Source organism: Cetorhinus maximus, unplaced genomic scaffold (assembly GCF_964194155.1).
Source record: "Cetorhinus maximus unplaced genomic scaffold, sCetMax3.hap1.1 HAP1_SCAFFOLD_163, whole genome shotgun sequence".
In the NCBI taxonomy this organism is placed as follows: domain Eukaryota; kingdom Metazoa; phylum Chordata; class Chondrichthyes; order Lamniformes; family Cetorhinidae; genus Cetorhinus; species Cetorhinus maximus.
The window spans coordinates 51,201-65,934 of NW_027596151.1; positions in this window are offsets into that span (position 1 = coordinate 51,201).

Sequence of the window (14,734 nt, forward strand, 5' to 3'; positions counted from 1 at the left end):
GCTTTTCTCTGTTTCTCTCTTTCTCTTGTATACCGTATTTCGTTCTGCCATTCTATCTCACTATCTGTTCCTGGTCCTATCTCATGGGATAATTTTCTTTGTCTGCTGTCTGTCTCTAACCATTAATCTGGCCTGGGGAAAAGGGCTGCCTTCGTGCCTTCTACCAATGTTTAGTGTCTCGGTTGTCACTTTAGTACAACAGAAATCTTGCCCCTTCCTTCTTTTTATCTACTTGCTTCTCCTGGTAGACTTGTGTGAAAGGCAGGACAGGTTCAGAGAGAGAGGGAGACGTGCTGAGGTTCAGCTGTTACCTCAGACACTTGTGCAGATAGATCATTATCTTTTGAAAGGCTTTCCCTTTTGTGCTTTAAATCCATATGCCTTCAAACTCTTAGTGTTAGACAATGTGAGAACCAAAGTAGAAGACACTTTCCAAGATTTTATGTTCACTGAATTGCTTCATTTGAGTTTTAAAATGCTGTTGTTGTGTTTCTGAAAAATGTCGATGTCTGCACTGCGTTTTTAAAAAAATGTTTTCAATGGTGTTGGGTTACATGTATGATGGTACATTTGATGGTTACACTAGTAGTACAGCTTGGTGTTTCTGGTGTTCACACACGCCTTTGTGTCTATGTATTTTTCACACATGCATGAAATGAGAAAAGAATGACCAACTTTAATAACAGATTTCCTCTAAATTACTTTCCTGGATTGATGTTTATCACATTCCCTGAAGTGCCTGCTGCTGTTTGTATTGAAGTGGCATAAACACTTAGCCGTTTTTGCATTGGGTGGTCCTATTGGGCCAATAATGTTTAATTTCTGACAGAGCTATTGGACTGTTGTCTCTCTGAAGTTTACATTTATCAAACACCCCTTGAACTGTTCATGACACAGCTAGAGTGTGATCGAAGAACAGATTATTACTAAAGGTTTAGTTTCTAAATAGTTTTGTTTTTCTTGTAAACATACTGGTAGTAAATGTTTACGTTAATCATCTTGATACTGTAGAAGTTCACTTATTTTTCAAAATGTGTTTGACTTATAAAATGAAGTAACAATATAATTTCTGCAGCTGGTGAAAGTGGGATTGTTATATTCGTGAATGGAACGTGTGCCAAAACCTCAAACTTAATTACTGTAAAAGTACCAGAACTATGTTCACAACTTTGGTGAAATTTGGCAATATTTCAGTAAATTCAATATCAGTTAATTCCTGCTCACAGGATGTTGGCATATCTGGGTGATATTAAGTATCAGCAGGGTTAGATTCTGATTTCTCTAAATGAGAGCCTTGGGTGTTTAACTTTTCTCCAACTCCACTGTTTACAATTGGATCACGGGGGGTGTGAGAGTACAATAGCACAAGCGTGTCAAACAAAGTGAAGTGGGTTAGAATCAGTGGCTTTGCCTATGAATGTCCAGTTCATGGAATGCACATGGTGGTGCTGTGTAGGGTATGGGAAGGTTGTCTGACCAGTTGTGACCTCAGGCTTGCTGAATATAAACATCTTTGGTTGTCTTGATTAGTATCCTGTCTCAAAATATTCCAGAGAGCAGCATCAGGCAGGCAGGAAAATCAAAGCCAACTTGTAAACTTTATAATTTACTCTCTATTCTTTCCCTGTACGCCAAAATGGCTTGAAAATCCAATTGACGAAGAGTCATACAGACTCGAAACGTTAACTCTGTCTTTCTCTCCACAGATGCTGTCAGACTTGCTGAGTTTTTCCAGCATTTTTTGTTTTCGTGTTGGAAATCCAATATTTATTTTTCTTCCTTCAGGAGTAAATCAACACTGAATATCTAAGTCTGTGTAAGAGCAAAAGCAAATACAAATGAAGCTGTCAGATACTAATTACAGACCGACGGTATATAGCACAATTATTCACAGAGCCCTTAGGCTAATTCTTACCATTTTAAATATTTAATTACATTTTAGGACCACTGTTAACTGAGGTGCAAGTATTGCTCCGCTCTTTGTACAGGCAGTTTGTATTGATGCAGAGATACTTTGACCTTGCAGTGACGCAAACTGTGTCACGCACTTTGGGCCCTCAAATCCAGCAGCGAGGTGAGGAAGTCTCGGCCTTGCACCACCTGCAGCCATAGGATGAATGAAAACATGGTCTATCTCAATCCTTTCTGGCTGCAGTCTGGAGAAGGAAAACTGGGTCTATACATGAAATGATAATGAGATGTCAGTCCTGACTTAACAGAAGTCTCATCAAATAAACCTGAGCTCATCCAAAACTCTGCTGCCTGTATTCCTAACTTGCACCAAGTCTCATTCGCCCATCACGCCTGTGCTCGCTGATTTACAATGGCTGCTGGCCAGGCAACAAAGATGAGAATAAATAAAATTCCCATTGTTGTGTTCAAATGCCTCTATGGCCTCACCCCTCTCTACCTATCTCTGTAACCTCCTCCAGCCCTCCAAGCTTTCTGCGCTCCTCCAATTCTGGCCTCTTACACTTCCCTGATTTTAATGGTTCCAACATTGGTGGCTATGCCTTCAGTTATTTAGGCCCTAAGCTCTGGAACCCCCTCTCTGATAATCTTGCCCTTTTCTCCTCCCTCTTTCCTCCTTAATACATCAAGCAACAATAAAAATAACAATTTGCATTGATATGGCATCTTCAAAGTGGAAAACATCCCTAAGCCCTTCACAGAAGAGTGACAGAAAAGAAGTGCCAAAAAAGACATTAGGAGGGCTGACCAAAACTTGGTCAAAATGCTGGGTTTTAAGGAAGTGATTGAGGTGGAGAGCTTGCAGGGTTTAGGGATTCATTTGGGAACTAGGCAGCTGAAAGCACAGCTGGCAATAGGGCAAAGGGAGAGGTAATGTGCAAAGGAAGGAACTGGAATCAGAGGAAGGGAGTGTGGGTGGCTGGGGTTGTTGTAACAGGAGTGATGGGCAATTGAGGTGTAGTGTGAGCAAGGATGTGGGAAGCAGAGTTATGGTTAGGTGAAGTGAAGGAGGGAGCTCGCCAGGAGAGCATTGGAATAATGGCACTTAAAAATAACAAAGGGATGGATGAGAGTTTCAGATGGGCTGAGTTAGCAGGTGAACAATGTTGGGAATGGTTGTCTTTGTGATGCAGAGGATATGGAGTTGTAAACTCAACTGAGGGTCAAGTAGGATGCCAAAGCTACAGATAGTCTAGTTCAGCCTGAGACAGGGCCTGGAAGGGGAAGGTCAGTGACAGAGATTTGTGTTGGAGACCAAAGGTTGAAGGTTTTGGTCGTCTTAATATTTAGCAGCTCATTCGAGACCGGATGCCAGAGAAGCAGTGTAATCGCGTGGCAGTAAAGGTGTTGAGAGAGGTGGTGGAGTGGTAGAGCTGGGTGTCATCAGTGTACATCTGAAAGTTATTGTTGTGAAAGGGTGAGGGGGACAAGGATAGATGCAATGTCTGATCAATAATAATGAAACAGATTTCAAAAGATTATTGAATCTTAATAAATGCGAGACACTGGATGGAATGTTAATAAATACTAACAGTGTATTCTCCTATACACATTGAGCATTGGAGCACGGCAGAGGATAGCAGCAGCAGCATTGAAATGTGTATAATGGTACATGGTGCAGATGGTTCACAACAGTGATGTTGGAATGCTCAGTAATTTGTTATACTCTGTAGAACATCAGTCATGATGATGCTAAAATGCTCTGCATATCAGTACTTGTGTGAAATATCACAAGTGATTGAAATTTAAGTTGGGAAATTTCAACATTGGTGTAATTTCAGTAGTTTGTGTTTCATTTATCAGGTACAATTGCTTTTGAAAATGGCTGTGGACATTTGCAGCCTTCCAAGGGTAGAACTACCATCAACATGTGGCATGTGCAGTTGTCTCAAAGTTTTGTTTTGATGTAAAGTTTGATATTTAAGTGCCAGGGAACTGAAGTGCTAAAAATTATTTGATTTGGAGGCATTCAGACCGGTAGTTGCCATGTTTCTGGCTGCTTCAGTCTTAAATTAAGCTGCCGCCACAATTTGTGTAGAGAGACGAGGGAGTTGGCCTTCAGGCTGTGATTTTTGGAAGTCAGACAGAAAGGTGTGTTTGTTGGACATGCTGCAGCTACAGTAGTATGTGCCAGCTGTGTTTACTGTGACTGAGTCTACATTCATATCACAGATGCATTGAACACTAACTCCAGGTCAATGTCCCATTATGTTATCACCCATTGTCATTTAAGCAATTATATTTAAATCAGCAGAACAGTAAAACATAACCTGACCTTGGCAACAAGGTTGTCTTTTCAAATGGACAGTAGTACAATAGAGATGCAATTAATTAGAATAAAAATGGTTCAAAAGTGCTTGAGACTTTCTCACTTACAATTACTTAAGATTCAAGTGCCATTTTTCTCTCCGTACCCAGCCTTTTACTTCTCTTCTTGCAGAAAGATCAGACTCCAGCTAGGCTAAGCAAGGATAGGCACTACCTGTTGTTTGCTGTCTGACCCAATACATGTGAGCCTAAGCAGTCACTAATATTAGACCTGCAAGTTCTATACTAAGTGTTGAAACTGAGTCATGGGAGAAGTGTTGAAATTCTAATGGGATAAAAATTGGTTTGGACAGTGTTGCAAAACGGGCACTAGGGAATCAATTGCCCGTTTTACACTCACTGGGAACACTGAACAAAGCCTAATTGACATCTCGCTGCCAGTGGTGGGGAATCCCGCAACAGCCCCTTTGACTTAATGGTGGGGGTAAGCGGGCTTGGCCACCATGATGCGCGCCTTGACCGCCTGCCCTTTGTTTTTGCGGTACGTGTATTGATGCCCTATGACTTGCTCGTATTATGTTTACAAAGCAGTAGATTTCAATTAGTCTATAAACATTGTATCACACCACTACTCCTAAACAATTCCCTATCAGTATTCTGTTTATTTTAGCTTGGATCAGAGCGGAACAATGGGCTTTCCTCAACTCTGGTACTTACACATGTAAATAGTTACATGTACCAAATTAAAAATACAACTTTCTATGTTTGTGTGGGACGCTGATTCCACACAAAAAGAAACACTTGCTGTATCACATCTCTCATAAACTTGAAGGGCTTCTCATCCAAGGAATTTCTTTGAATTATCAAAGCAGCAGGTGAATGATGGAACAGGCTCAAAGGGCTGAATTCCCTACTTGTGCTGCTGTGCTCCTAAGTGCAGGAATTGTTACATAACTGAACATGGCAGCTATTTTGCAGACAGAGAACTTGTCTCAGAAAGGAATGGGGTTAATTCTGAATGAATCCGTTTCTTGGTGGTGTTGATTGAGTGAAGAATTGTTGACCAAGAGAACTTTCTGCTCTTCAAGTAGTTGCTACAGAATCTTCCATCTGAATCATAGGAACAGGCTGGTGGCATCTTCATTGAAGATCATGTATCATCAGAAGCAAAGTTTCTGCCAGTGTCAGGGATTATGCGCTAAATTGTCCGAGCTGCGATTCAGGCCCATCACCCTGTGAGCCAGGACTCGGGGAGCTTGCCGTGACAGGGTGACTCAAATAAAATGCACAAATCAGAGAGCCCCAGCTTGAGGAATATGAGGCTCTTTATCACTCGTGCTTATCACAGTCATGTTGATTGGCTGCAGTCACTATGGAGCATGTACTTTGTAAGTAAATTTGGTTTTATTCTTTCAAATGGTAATACTGTATTAATTTGGTTTAATTTGGCTTGAAGGATACAAACACATGAATTAGGAGTAGGAGGCCACTTGGCCCCTCGAGCCCGCTCTGCCATCCAATAATATCATGGCTAATCTGACTGTAACCTCAACCCCACATTCCTGCCTACCCCCAATAACCTTTCACCCCCTTGTTTATCAAGAATCTTATCTGCTTCTGCTGAAAATATTCAAAGACTCTGCTTCCACCGCCTTTTGAGGAAGAGAGTTCCAAAAACTCGCAACCCCTTAAGAGAAAAAATTTCTCCTCATCTCTGTCTTAAATCAAACCGTGGCCCCTAATTCTAAATTATCCCACAAAAGGAAACATCCTCTCCACATCCACCCTGTCAAAACCCCTCAGGATCTTATATGTTTCAATCGAGTCACCTCTTGTTCTTCTAAACTCCAGTGGATACAAGCCTAACCTGACCAACCTTTCCTCATAAGACCAATCCAGATATTAGTTTAGTAAACCTTCTCTGAGCTACTTTCAATGCATTGACATCCTTAAGGAGACCAAAACTGCAATATTCGAGATGTGGTCTCACCTCATCAATGCCCCGTATAACTGAAGCATAACATCCTTACTTTTATGTTCAATTCCTCTCGTAATAAAGGACAACATTCCATTAGCCTTCTTAATTACTTGCTGTACCTGCATGCTAACTTTTTGTGACTCATGCACTAGAACACCTAGATCCCTCTGCACCTCGGGATTCTGCAATCATTCTCCGTTTAAGTAATGTTCTGTTTCTTTGACAGAAAGAATAAAGTGAACAACTTCATATTTTCCTACATCATACGCCATTTGCCAATTTTTGCCCACTTACTCAACCTATCTATATCCGTCTGCAACCTCCTTATGTCCTCTTCACAACATACTTTCCTACCTATCTTTCTATCATCTGCAAATTTAGCTACCATACCTTCGCTTCCCTCGCCTAAGTCACTGATATAAATTGTAAAAAGTTGAGGCCCCAGTACAGACCCCTGCGGGATTGCACTCGTCACATCCTGCCAATCAGACAAAGACCCATTTATGCATACTTTCTATTTTCTGCCAGCCAGCCAATCTTCTATCCAGGCTAATATGTTACCCCCTACACCATGTGCTTTTATTTTCTGCAATAACCTTTGATGTGGCACTTTTTCAAATGGCCTTTGGAAATCCAAGTACAGTACATCTACAGGCTCCCCTTTATCCACTGCTCATGTTACTTCTTCAAAAAAAACTCCAATAAGTTGGTTAAACATGATTTCCCTTTCAAAAAACCCATGCTGACTCTTCCTGATTACCTTGAGCTTCTCTAAGTGCCCAGCTATAACCTCCTTAATAATCGATTCTAACATCTTCCCCATGATAGACATCAAGTTAACTGCCCTATAGCTTCCTGTTTTCGGCCTCTCTCCCTTCTTGAAAGAGGGGTTATATTTGCTACTTTCCAGTCTGATGGAACCTTTCCAGAATCTAGCGAATTTTGGAAAATTAACACGAACGCATCTACTACGTCATTAGCCACCTCTTTTAACACCCTAGGTTGAAGTCCATCAGGAGCCAGAGACTTGCCAGCCTGCAGCTCCATCAGTTTGCTCAGTACTGCTTCCCTAGTGATTGTAATTTCACCAAGTTCCCTCTCCCTTCCACCTGCTGATTTACAGCTATTACTGGAATGTTTTTTGTATCCCTTATAATGAAGACAGAAGCAAAATATTTGTTCATTTCATCCACCATTCCCTTATTATCGACTGTTAACTCCCCATTGTCACTCTCCAGAAGACCAACATTCACTTTACTTACTCTTTTCCTTTTTAAATACCTGTCGAAACTCTTGCTATCCGTTTTTACTTTCTAGGTAGCATCCTCTCATACTCTAAATTTCTTTCTCCTGATTAACCTTTTCATCATTCTCTGCCTTTCTTCATATTCAGACCAATCATCTGACTTGCCCCTCATCTTTGCGCAGTTATATGCTTTTTTTCCTTCAGGTTGATGCTTTCCTTAATTTCTTCCGGTAACCATAGATGGTGGATCCTCCCTTTAGAATTTTTCTTTATAGTAGGACTATATTTATTCTGAGTATTTTGAAATATCCCCTTAAATGTGTGCCACTGCTTCTCTATTGATCTATCCCCTAGCCTAGTATCCCAGTTCACTTCAGCTAGCTCAGCTTTCATAACCACATAGTTGTCCTTATTTAAGTTTAAGATAATCCAGCGATTATTACCTTTGAGTTTCTGCTTCTTAATTTGGTACCTAGCTCCTCATACTGACTGTGCAGAACCTCATTCCTTGTCCTGCTTATGTTATTGGTACCTACATGGACCATGCGACTGGTACCCAACCAGCCCGTCCTTGCAAAACTGAAAACACAGTGTCCAACATTAGATGTGATTCCGCAATTGGACAACATTTCCTTAATAATCCTCAGTGTGCTAAGAATTGTACCGACAACCAATTTAAGATTGTCAGTTGGGTTTGCTGAATGGTGCATTTGCATGTACTGGCAGCTACATATATTAGTACATAGGACCCTGCCCTTTGCAGGCAGAAAGAATATGCGCACAAATTATGCCTGTTTCAGTTAAACAAAATAAGTGACAGCCGTTCACTGACTCATTCCTCAGGGCAATGCCTTGACCAATCAGGGTCAAACTGCCTGGTTTAAATTTCAAACAATGCTTGGCATTTAACTGTCAGTAACATCGCTAGTGCATTCTCCATGGCAATGCCTCTACCATTCGTAGTCCATTTACTAACCAATCAGCATTCTCTTCACATACAGTAAAACTGTTGTTTTCCCCTTATATTGGTATTCTTGTGAGTATCCTGATGAGTGCAAGACGAAAAGCTTCAACATGTCTCTTTTTTCAGCCATACTTAAGTTCTGTGCTACCAAACGACCGTATCCAATAAATTGGTTAATTACGATTTCTCTTTCACAAAGCCATGTTGACTGTGCCAGATTACCCTGAATTTTTGCCCTGCTATTATGTCTTTTATAATAGCTTCTAACATTTCCCCCCTGCAGTTGTTAAGCTAACCGGCCTGCAGTTTCCTGCTTTCTGTCTCTCTCTCTTTTTAAATAAAGAAGTTACATTCGCTATTTTCTAATCTAATGGAACCTTCCCCGAATCTGGGGAATTTTGGAAAATTAAAGCCAACACATCAACTACTTCACTAACTGCTTCTTTTAAGACCCTAGGATGAAGTCCATCAGGAACCGGGGACTTGTCAGCCCACAGTTCTAACAACTTTCTCAATACCACTTCCCTGGTGACTGTAATTTTCTTGAATTCCACCCTCACTTCCATGTCCTGATTTACAACTATCTCTGGGATGTTACTTGTATCCTCTGTAGTGAAGACTGATGCAAAATACCTGTTCAATTCATCTGCCATCTCCTTATTTTTAATTATTAATTCTCCAGTCTCACTTTCCATAGTACCACTGCTTGTTGTGTTAACACTTTTTAAAATATCTCTAGAAACTCTTACTATCTGTCTTTATATTTCTAGCTAGCTTTCTCTTGTACTCTAATTTTTCCTTCCTTAGCAAAGAATGAGCAAAAGTTTGATGCTTTTTACATTTTGCCCAATCTTCTGACCTGCCACCCATCTTTGTGCAATGATATGCTTTTTCTTAAAGATAGTATCAAACTTAATTTTTTTTTAGTTAACCATGGGTGGTGGGTCCTCCCCTCTGGGAGTACAGTGGCTTATTGATTATATTATTATGTTAATACATTCAACAACAAGGCGCAAAAATGTGTCCAGTTCCGGCTGGGCCATGTATAGACTGTCCATGGACACGATATGAAGAAGAAGTACATTTAGATTAGTCATTGAGCAATAAAACAGAAAATGCTGGAAATACTCAGCAGGTGTGACAGGATCTGTGGAGAGAGAACCTGAGTTTCAGGTCAATTACCTTTCATCAGGATTCTGCATTCAGTAGAACTGTCAGCCTCTACATGCGGTGGGGGGAGGGATGCTCTGCTGCTGGAAAAATTGCCCTTTCTTGGGGCTTTAACAATGTTAATTGGTTGGCTGCTTGCCTCCTTGCAGTGGGCAGCTGATTCTCTTCCCAGTTGGCTCCTGGGAAAATTCCCTTGGGAATGCATGGGGGAACCATCTTGACATGGCTCCCCACTATTTTTCCAGCCCCCCAACTTTCCAGTCCTGCCACCCTGGCCCTAGGAAAGTTCGGTCTGTGGGAGTGTATACGTGAGCGAGTGAATGAGTTGTGAATGTGTAAACCTCCCTGTTGGTCTTGTGATCTACTTGTGTTCCAAGCCTAGGCTATGAAATGACAAGGAGACGGCAGGCAATTTGTGATGAGTTTAAAATCATGATTTATATACAAATGCAGGGCTTCTGCCCAATTCCTTCAATACTGTGTGCAAGTTTGCAAACATTTTAACATCAACTTGTATGAAAATAAAAACTAAATGATACCAATATTTTCTTTAGCTGTCTGATTGTGAAGGCATTAGACATACAAAGAGAATAGAGCACATCTGTGCATCACTACAAAGCTCCAGCTGAGGTTAAATCAGGATTAATCTTTGTGATAATGATGATTCTGTTAGTTGTGTTATTTATGACATCATGGGGAAAAAATATAAATTTAATGTCCTTGAAGCAAAAAATGTTATTTGATTTTGGAATCTAGCTAGTCTTTCTTGAATATAGACTAGGAATCTTATAATATGAAGACGGAATTAAAAATGACACCTAAAGAACTGCATGGAGACAGCATATCTTGGCAAATATTTGGAAATTTGAAAATATTTCTTTGGTGATGTATCTTTTAATGAGGAAACAGGTCCTCTTCCCCTTTAGTTTTTGTTCCATGGGTGCTTTTCCTGCAGTTGAGAAAACACAGAGCTTCACCGGTGCTGTGCCTGGATGTCTTATCAAGATGTAAATGATGCCAGTCTGGCAGACTCACCCCATCTGTTCCATTTATCCCACCTCCCTCCCTAACCCCCAGTCCTTTCTGGGAAGACATTTGTCATCTGCTTACTGCATTGGCTTAACCTCAGTAACCAAGTGGAATTTGAGATGCGAGACCAGGGGGTACATGTGCATTCGTTGTTGAAGGTGGCAGGGTGGGGTGAGAAAGTGGTTAACAAGGCATACCGGATCCTGGGCTTTTAAATAGGGGCATGGATAACAAAAGCAAGGAATCTCTAGTGAACCATTGTGAAGCACTAGTTTGGCCTCAGCTGGAGTATAGTGTCCAAATCTGGGCACCACACTTTAGGAAGGATATATAGGTATTAAAGAACAAAGAAAAGTACGGCAAATGAACAGGCCCTTCGGCCCTCCAAGCCTGCGCCGATCATATTGCCTGTCAAACTAAAACATTTTTCACTTCCGGGGTCCGTATCCCTCTATTCCCATCCTATTCATGTATTTGTCAAGCTGCCTCTTAAACACCACTATCATACCTGCTTCCACCACCTCCTCTGGCAGCGAATTCCAGACACTCACTAACCCTCTGCGTAAAAAAACTTGCCCCGCACATCTCTAAAGTTTTCTCCTCTCACCTTACCTGGGAAAAAGCTTCTATCTACTCTGTCCATGCCACTCATAATTTTGTAAACTTCTATCGCCGCTCAATCTCCGTCGCTCTACTGAGAACAATCCGAGTTTCTCCAACCTCTCCTCATAGCTAATAACCTCCAGAACAGGCAGCATCCTGGTAAACCTCCTCTGCACCCTCTCCAATGCCTCCATATCCTTCTGGTAATGTGGCAACCAGAATTGCACACAATATTCCAAGTGTGGCCTAACCAAGGTTCTATACAGCTGCAGCATGACTTCCAAGCTTTTATACTCAATACCCCTGCTGATGAAGGCAAGCATGCCATATGCCTTCCTGACTACCTTATCCACCTGCGTTGCCACTTTGCGACCTGTGGACCTATACACCCAGATCCCTCTGCCCATCAATGCACTTAAGGGTTCTGCCATTTATTGTATAATTCCTGCCTGTATTAGACCTTCCAAAATGCATTACCTCGCATTTGTCCAGATTAAACTCCATCTGCCATTTCTCCGCCCAAGTCTCCAACCGATCTATATCCCGTTGTATCCTTTGACAATCCTCTTCACTATCTGCAACTCCTCCAACCTTAGTGTCGTCTACAAACTTACTAAATAGCACTGTTACATTTTCCTCCAAATCATTTACGTATACTACAAACAGCCAAGGTCCCAGCACTGATCCCTGCAGAACACCACTAGTCACAGCTCTCCATTCAGAAAAGCACCCTTCCACTGCTACCCTCTGTCTTTTATGACCAAGCCAATTCTGTATCCATCTTGCCAGCTCACCTCTGATCCCTTGCGACTTTACCTTCTGTACCAGTCTGCCATGAGGGACCTTGTCAAAGGCCTTACTGAAATCCATGTAGATAACATTCACTGCCCTTCCATCATCGATCATCTTTGTCACTTCCTCGAAAAACTCGATCAAGTTAGTGAGACACGACCTCCCCTTCACAAAACCATGTTGCTTCTCTCTAATACGCCCATTTGCTTCCAAATGGTAGTAAATCCTGTCACGAAGAATCTTCTCCAATACTTTCCCTACCACTGACATGAGGCTCACTGGCCTGTAATTTCCTGGATTATCCCTGCTACCCTTCTTAAACAATGGAACAACATTGGCCATTCTCCAGTCCTCTGGGACCTCACCCGTAGACAAAGATTTCTGTCAAAGCCCCAGCAATCTCCTCCCTTGCCTCCCTCAGTACTCTGGGGTAGATCCCATCTGGCCCTGGGGACTTATCCACCTTAATATTCTTCAAGACGCCTAACACCTTTTTTTTGATCTCAACATGATCCAAGCTATCTACACACTCTTCCCTAGACAAATCAACTGCTAAGTCCTTCTCTTTGGTGAATACTGATGAGAAGTACTCATTTAGTATCTCTCCCATTTCTTCTGGCTCCACACACAGATTCCCACCTCTGTCCCTGAGTGGGCCTACCCTTTCCCTGGCTACCCTCTTGCTTTTTACATATGTATAAAAGGCCTTGGGATTTTCCTTAATCCTGGTTGCCAATGACTTTTCATGACCCCTTTTCGCCCTCCTGACTCCTTGCTTAAGCTTCTTCCTACTTTCTTTATATTCTCCACAGGCTTCATCTGTTCCCTAGCCCTTATGAATGCTTCCCTTTTCTTTTTGACTAATCTCACAATATCCTTCGTTATCCAAGGTTCCTGAAACTTGCCATACTTATCCTTCATCCTAGCAGGAACATGCCGGTCCTGAATTCTTATCAACTGACGTTTGAAAGCCCCCCACATGTCAGTTGTTGATTTGCCCTCAAACATCCGCCTCCAGTCTAGATTCCTCAGTTCCTGCCTAATATTGTTATAGTTAGCCTTCCCCCAGTTAAGCACCTTAACCCGAGGACTCCTGTTATCCTTATCCACCAGTACCTTGAAACTTACTGAATTATGGTCAGTTTTCCCGAAATGCCCCCCTACTGAAACTTCGACCACCTGGCCGGGTTCATTCCCTAATACCAGGTCCAGTATTGCCCCTTACCTAGTTGGACTATCTACATATTATCTCAGGAAGCCCTCCTGGATGCACCTTACAAATTCTGCACCATCCAAACCCCTAGCGCTAAGTGATTCCCAGTCAATGTAGGGAAAGTTAAAATCACCCACCACAACAACCCTATTGCTTTTACATCTTTCCAAAATCTGCCTACATAACTGTTCCTCAATCTCCCGCCGGCAATTGGGAGGCCTATAGTAAACCCCCAACATTGTGACTGCACCCTTCCTATTCCGGAGCTCCACCCATATTGCCTCGCTGCATGAGCCCACCGAGGTGTCCTCCTGTCGTACAGCTGTGATATTCTCCTTAACCAGCAGTGCAACTTCCCCACCTCTTCTACATCCCTCTCTATCCTGCCTGAAACATCTAAATCCTGGAACGTTTATCTGCCAATCCTGTCCATCCTTCAACCAAGTCTCTGTAATAGCAATAACATCATAGTCCAAGTACTAATCCAAGCTCTAAGCTCACCTGCCTTGCCTGTTATACTTCTCGCATTGAAACAAATGCATTTCAGACCCCTAGTCCCACTGTGTTCAGTAATTTCTCCCTGCCTGCTCTTCCTCTTAGTCCTACTGGCCATATTCACTAGTTCCCAGTCATTTATTTCACCTGCTGACCTATTGCTCTGGTTCCCATCCCCCTGCCATACTAGCTTAAACCCTCCCGAGTGACACTAGCAAACCTCGCAGCCAGGATATTGGTGTCCCTCCAGTTTAGATGCAACCCGTCCTTCCTGCTCAGGTCCCACCTGCCCCAGAAGAGATCCCAATGATCCAAATATCGGAAACCCTCCCTCCTACACCATCTGTTCAGCCACGTGTTTAGCTGCACTATCTTCCTATTTCTAGCCTCACTGGCACGTGGCACAGGGAGTAATCCTGAGATTACAACCCTAGAGGTCCTGTTTTTTAACTTTCTGCCTAACTCCCTGAACTCCCGCTGCAGGACCTCATCACTCTTCCTGCCTATGTCGTTAGTATCAATGTGTACCACGACCTCTGGCTGTTCTCCCTCCCCCTTCAGCATGTCCCGTACCCGATCAGAGACATCCTGGACCCTGGCACCAGGGAGGCAACATACCATCCTGGTGTCTCTTTCACGACCACAGAAGCGTCTATCTGAGCCCCTGTCTATAAAGTCCCCTATGACAATTGCTCTTCTGTGCTTTGACCCTCCCCTTGCTGAACAACAGAGCCAGCCATGGTGCCACTGCTCTGGTTACTGCTGCTGTTTTCCCCTGATAGGCCATCCCCCCCAACAGTATCCAAAATGGTATACCTGTTAGAGAGGGGGACAGCCACAGGGGATTTCTGCACTGACTGCCTACCCCTGCTAGCGGTCACCCATCTATCTGTCTGTACCTTGGGTGTGACCACGGCTGCAAAACTCTTGTCTATGACGCTGTCCGCCACCTGAATGCTCCTAAGTGCATCCAACTGCTGCTCCAACCGATCCATTCGGTCTGTG